Below are 5522 nucleotides of genomic sequence, written 5' to 3'. Positions count from 1 at the left end.
TCTCTCTCCACTCTGGGCACTTCCCTTCCTGGGCTCTGCGGGGTCGAGCCCGAGGGCTCTGAGTGGAGGGCGAGGTCGCAGGTGGAAGAGTAGCCTGGTGGTGTCGCCGGTGGCTCCACGTGGTTTTTGGCAGGTCGGGCTCGGCCACGGCTGAGAGCTCAGGGGAGGGGTGGATCTGGGTTACGGCTTGGCCAGGACGTGCCTGGGCTGCACCTACCTAGGTGCTCAGGTGGCCTAGAGGATGGCGGGCCAAGCTTGCGCCGTGGTCCTGCCGAGCGGCCAAGACTGATGAGGCTTGCTGTCCGGGGCCTGGGTAGCCCCGGGATGCGAGAGCGCCGACCCACATATTCGGCAAGGCTGGGAACCGACCAAGGCCTGGGATGAAAGGGCAAGGCAGGCGCGCTCTTCACCGGCCCTGTGTGCAGCGTTGGACCGGGGAGGTGACGCCGCCCGAGCGGGTCGCAGGGGCAAGCGCTCGTTCACACAGACTGTGGCCATGGCTGCTGCTCCGGTCCCCGTTGCAACTCAGGCCTGTCTAGCGGAGGCCGGCTGCCAGTCAAGGCGGGGGAACCGGGACAGAGGCCAGGACCAGGAATGATGAGAGACAGAGGAGAAAGGAGGAGAAGGGACAGGGGAAGAGGACTGGGGGAGGGGTGAGGGGGCTTGGCCCGGAGTGAGAAGAGATATGTAAAGGACAGGAGTTATCTCAAAGTGAGCTAAGTACCAAGGGTCTGGACTCTTATTTTAATGGTGAGCAGAACCCTTAGGGCAGGGAAATGCTATTCTCTGCGTTTAGGTCATGAAAAGTTATTCGTTATCCTCTTCTGCCATCTCGTGTGCATTTTGGGAATAGCACCAGAATTTAGGTATTGAAATGTGACTCTTTATCCTCTGCAGCCATCTCGTGCGCATTTTTGGAATAGCACTAGAGTTTAGGTATCAAAATGTTATTCGCACTTATCCTCTGCTACCATCTCGTATGCATTTGGAATAACACCAAGTTTAGGTCACGAAATGTTATTCTTTACTCTCTGCTGCCATCTGCTGTGCATTTTAGGGAATATAACGCCAGAGTGTGATACATGAAATGTTATTCCTTATCCTCTGCTGCCATCTCGTGTGCATTTTGGGAATAGCACCAGAGATTAGGTATTGAAACGTTATTTGTTATTCTCGCTGCCATATCGTGTGCATTTTGGGAAGAACACTTGAATACAGTTCAGCAAGTGTAGGTCATTATGAATATTCATTATCTGCTGCCGTCTGGTGGGAAATTTGGGAATAACATGACAGCGCTGCTCATAAAGTTATTTCTGCTGCTTTTTCATGTTCATTTTGAAAATAACACCCAGGGCACGTCGTTATGAAGAGTTTTTCTCTGCTGCCATCTCGTGGGTATTTGAAAACAACACACAGTGTATGTGATCATTAAAATTTATTTTCTGCTGTCATCTGGTGGGCTTTTGGGGAATAACACCAGAGTATATGAAATAAAAAAGTTACTCTTTGCTGCCATCTGGCGGACTTTCTGGGAATAAAACCTGGTGTAGGTCACCATAAATATTCATTATCTGCCTTCATCTATTGTGCATCTTGAGAATAACACGAGTGTAATAAAATTTATTCTTGCTGCCATCTGATAGGCATTCAGGGGATAACAACACAGTGCAGATCATAAAATGTTATTTCAGCCTCTGCATTAGGCACATTCATAAAATAAACCCAAAAGAATGTCATTATAATCACTTTTTGTCTACTGCCATTTTGTGCATGTGAGCACAAAATTATTTTCTGATCTCATCTGGTGGCTATTTGGGAATAACGCCACAGTGAATGTCATGAAAAAAACCGCTGTTATCTCGTGTGCATTTAAAAAATAACACCCCAGGTTATGTAGTTATAATTTCTTCCTCTGATGCCTTTTCAGGGTAAACTTCAGAATAACACAGGACTGCATGTAATGAAAAACTTTTCTCTGTTGTCATCTCGTGGAAATTTTGAAAATAACACTCAGGTGTACGTGAGTGTAAAAATTTATTTTCTGCTGCCATCTGGTGGGCATTTTGGGGAATAATGCCACAGTGCATCCCATGAAAAGTTATTACTGCTACTGTCTTGTGCCTTTAAAAAATACCACTCCAGCGTGTGCCTCTATAAATTTTTTCTCTGTTGCCATTTCGTGTGAATATTGGGAAAAACAAAAGTGTGTATGTCATGAAATGTGTTCGCTGCTGCCATCTGGAGGGGATTTTAGAAATAATAACTTAGTGTTTGTTATGAATATTCACCTGCCGCCATATGGTGAGCATTTTCAGATTAAATCACAGTGCATGTCATAAACTGTAATTTTGTTGCTATCTCATGTGCATTCAGAAAATAAACTCTGTGAAATGTCATTTTGAAAAGTTTTCTGCTGCCATTTCGTGTGCATCTTGTGAAAAACACAAGAGTGCTTGTCATGAAGTAATTCTCTGCTGTAGTCTTGTGGGCAGTTTGGAAATAATATCCTACTGTAGATCATCTTCAGTACTCATTCCATGCTGCCATCTGGTTGTCATATTGGGAATAATACCATAGCACATATCATAAAGTTATTTCATTCATTATCTCATACAGTTAGAAAATGACATCTGTGGACATTTGGTCAAACAAAGTTCTTGTACATGGACATCTCGTGTGTATCTTGGGATAAACAAAAAGGTACGTCATGAGAGATTATTCTCTGCTGCCATCTGGTGGGCATTTGAAAATAACAGGCAAGTGTATGTTAATATAAAAAGTTATTTGCCGCTGCCATCTGCTCAGCAGTTTGGGATTAACACAAGAGTTCACGTCTTGAAAAGTTATTTGTGCTACTATCTTATGTGCATTTAAAAATGACTCCCCAGGCTATGTTGTTATAATGTTTTTTTTCTGCTTCCATTTTGTGTGAATCTTGGGAATAACACAGCAGTGCGTCTTGAAAAATTGTTCTTTGCTGCCATCTCGTGGATATTGTGAAAATAACACCAGCGTATTTCATAAATTTTTTTTTCTGCTGCAATCCTGTGGGCATTTTGAGAATAACAGAGTGTAGGTCATCATAAAAATTAATTTTCTCCTGCCATCAAGTGTATATTTTATTAATAACACCTGAGTGATCATGAATATACATTCTCTATTGCCATACCATGACCATATAGGATCTATGTCACCGTAAAACTTGATGCTCTACTGTCATCTTGTGGGCTTGTTGGGAATAACACAGCGGTGCATCTCATGAACAGTTATTTCTGGGGCTATCATATGCATTTCAAATTAGCATCCATGTGTATGTCATCATAAAAATTTATTTTCTGCGGTGCATGCTCGCACATCTCTGGCGCCCAGGAGGCCAGTCTCGAACTTTTGTAGCAGCAGGCAACAGTTTCTGGCGTCTACCGCCGTACTACCCTGAACGCACCAGATCTCGTCTGATCTGGGAAGCTAATAGGGTCGGACCTGGTTAGTACTTGGATGAGAGATCGCCTGGGAATATCGGGTGCTGTAGGCTTTTGCCGCCCCCTCCTTTGTGGCCCTGTAGCCAGGCTGCCTCCAAACGCCTACGGGCCCTGCTCGCTTGCTCGCTTGCTTGCTCGCTGTCTCAGGAGTTCCGGGCAGGCGACCGAGCTCAAGGGCTTCTCCAACGGCCGTGCGCCCCGCACCCTCGCCCGCCCTCACCTGCTTTCCTGCAGCCAGCCCTGGGCTGTTATCGCTCTCTGCTCCGAGCCCTTCCCTTCCTGGGCTCCGCAGGGCCGAGCACCAAAGACCGCCGTCTCTGACACACGCTGGGAGTGCGCTCGCCTTCCCGGGACGCGGGACCGTCCACCACCACCTGCCCCGCCGCGCCCGAGGCCTCAAGTCTCCGCCGGTACCCTTCTCCCCGCTCCGCTCAAGGACTGCCAGGTGCCCTCGGACGCGGCTCAAGGGCGCCCCGCACGGCCGGGACAGGAAGCGGGACCGACCATCTGCGTCAGAGAGGCTGAGGCTCTCGAGAGTGCGCGCGCGTCCGTGGCGAGTCCCGTCTCCCCTCTCGCTCGCGACAGGCCCGCAGCGAGCGGCCAACACACACACACACACTCCAGGGAGCCCATGCGTCTTTCCTTTCCGCAGCGGGACCCCAGCACCCCCACAGGAGGTGTGGTGCCGGCGTGCGCGTCTCCTGCGCCCGGGAGGCCAGGCTCGAGCTCTTGGGTCAGCAGTCGCCAGGCGACAGCCTCTCCCGTCTATGGCCTTACCACCCTGAACACACCCAATCGCGCCTGGTGTCGGAAGCTAGGCAGAGTTGGGCCTGCTCAGTACTTGGATGAGAGACTGGCTGGGAATACCGGGTGCTGTAGCCTTTAGCCACTCCCTCCTTTTGCCTCCGTCCAGCCAGAGTGCCCCTGGACGCGCCCCAGCCCTGCTCTCTCGGAGGTCTGGGGCAGGCTACCGGGCCCAAGGGCTGCAGGAACGTCTGTGCGCCCCCCGCCACCGCCCGTCTCCACCTGCTCTCCTGCAGCCAGCCCTGGGCTGTTTCCTCTCTCCGCTCTGGGCCCTTCCCTTCTTGGGCGCCGCGGGGTGGAGCCTAAGGGCGGAGGGCTCAGGGTGGAGGGCGAGGTCGCGGGGCCGAAGCGTTGTCTTTGGTGTGGCCGGTGTCTCCACTTGGTTTTGGGCAGTTCGGGCTCGGCCACGGCGGAGAGCACAGGGGAAGGGTTGGCCGAGATGATAGCGGGGCACACCCGGGCAAGGATCCTGCCGAGTGGCCAAGTCCGGGGCCTGTGCCGTCCCGGGATGCGAGAGCGCCCACCCAGACTTTCGGTATGGCCGGGAACCGGCCAAGGTCCTGGAGGAAAGGGCCAGGCGAACGCGCGCTCCCCGGGCCCCCCGAAGCCCTGTGCGCAGCGCTGGAGGGCTCAGAGCGCGAAGCCCTCTGCTCCGGGAGGGGTCTGCGCTGCATCGCGTCTGGGGCCGCTCTCTGGCCAGCGCGGCGGCGCGGTGAGGGTGACGCCTCCTGAGCGGGTCGCGGACATCAGTGGCAAGCGCTCGCCCACGCTGGCCTCGGCCATGGCTGCTGCTCCGGCCCCCGCCAAGGCTCTGGATCTTGTCGCGGAGGCCAGCTGCCAGTCAAGGCAGGGCGGGAACAGGGGAGGGACAGGGGAGGAGGGAGGAGGAACAGGGGGCGGGGATAGGGGAGGTGATGGGGAGGCGGAAGCCAGGAGGCGGGTGACGCAGCGGGTGGGGGGGGGGGGGGAGGTGGGAGGTGGTTGTCGGCAGGACGCAGGGCGTCACCCTTCTCTCCGCGTTTCCCCGAAGCATCGCAGGAGAAGGTGCCGGGACGCCCGGCGTCCGGGGTGGGTCCTGCGCGGCCTCGGGCTTGTGGACTCCGCGACGAGGCCACTCGCTGACCACTTGGCAGCGATTGCCAGACGGCGCTCTCCGTGGGCCATCATCCTATCTCGAAGGCTGCTTGTTTAGTGAGGAAATTTTCCAACATCTGTCGTCAGAGGAAGTAAATTTTTGTT

General features: G+C 53.1%; 1 pseudogene; it reads left to right on the top strand.

Moving 5' to 3' along the window:
- The first annotated feature begins 3414 nt into the window (after positions 1–3414).
- LOC120596557 (uncharacterized) lies at positions 3415–3532 on the top strand (annotated as a pseudogene).
- Positions 3533–5522: the final 1990 nt, after the last annotated feature.

The sequence above is a fragment of the Pteropus medius genome, unplaced genomic scaffold (assembly GCF_902729225.1).
Source record: "Pteropus medius unplaced genomic scaffold, Ma_sr-lr_union100, whole genome shotgun sequence".
NCBI classification, from domain to species: Eukaryota; Metazoa; Chordata; class Mammalia; order Chiroptera; family Pteropodidae; genus Pteropus; species Pteropus medius.
Note: the sequence above shows the minus strand (reverse complement) of the source record. Positions and strands in the feature narration are given on the sequence as shown.